Source organism: Penaeus monodon, chromosome 33, assembly GCF_015228065.2.
Source record: "Penaeus monodon isolate SGIC_2016 chromosome 33, NSTDA_Pmon_1, whole genome shotgun sequence".
Lineage (NCBI taxonomy): Eukaryota > Metazoa > Arthropoda > Malacostraca > Decapoda > Penaeidae > Penaeus > Penaeus monodon.
In genome coordinates, this window is record NC_051418.1 from 24,357,858 (window position 1) to 24,358,756 (window position 899).

The window sequence follows — 899 nt, forward strand, 5'->3', positions numbered from 1 at the left end:
TCGTTTTCTTACGTCATCGTGACATCAGACATGCGTAACTTTTATTCCTTTCTTCTTCGCGTTTTCTCCTTTTTCATGTGTGTCTCTCTTTCACGTTCTCCTTTCTCTTACTTTCTCCCCTCCCCCCATTTATTTTCTCTTCTCTTTCATGTTTCCCCCCCTTTCGTGTGCTTGTCTCTTTCACGTTCGCCTTTCTCTTACTTTCTCATTTCTTTTACGTCCTTCTCTTTCCCATTTTCTCCTCTTTCATGTGCTTCTCTCTTTCACGTTCTCCTTTCTCTTCCTTTCTCCCCTCTTTCACGTTCTCCTTTCTCCTCCGTTCTCCCCCTTTCACGCCTTTCTCCTTTCTCCCCCTTTCACGTTCTCCTTTCTCCTCCGTTCTCCCCCTTTCACGTTCTCCCCTCTTTCGGCAAGGGACCGGGGCTCTTTGCCAACAATATCTCACAACATTACCTCGCAAGTATTTCCTGGTCGCTTTTCCTCTTGTCGTTTTCCTTTCATCTCGATGTCTTCCATAATCATTTATTTTCCTGTTTATGAGCGGTTCCTCTTTCTGTCCTTCCATCTCCTTTTCTTTGATATCCGATTTCTGTTTTTTTTTCTTCCTTTTTTTCGTCTTTTATATGGTGAGCTGGATCTCATTTGCGATTTCTTTGAGAATGGAATGACATAAGGCTGGGTTTTGTTGATAGAAAGAGAGAAAAAATAAACGCTAAAAAGGCTTATATCTCGCTTCGAAATTAGGTTTCTTTTACATGATGAAAATCGTTAAATAATTAAATCATAATATATTATTATTGTTTGCTGTCGCCAGTCTTCAGTCTTTAAACCAATTTCTCAAATGCTCGATCATCCCTATTACCCGGACAGCAGTAGAAACTATAATTAATCCCAAGCTG

The 899-nt window shown here is 40.5% G+C and overlaps 1 protein-coding gene across 1 annotated transcript in view; it reads left to right on the forward strand.

The window, feature by feature from the left end:
• Positions 1-899, forward strand: part of LOC119594179 (restin homolog) — a gene marked incomplete at its 3' end in the record, with an annotated part of 178,844 nt that overhangs the window by 58,468 nt on the left and 119,477 nt on the right.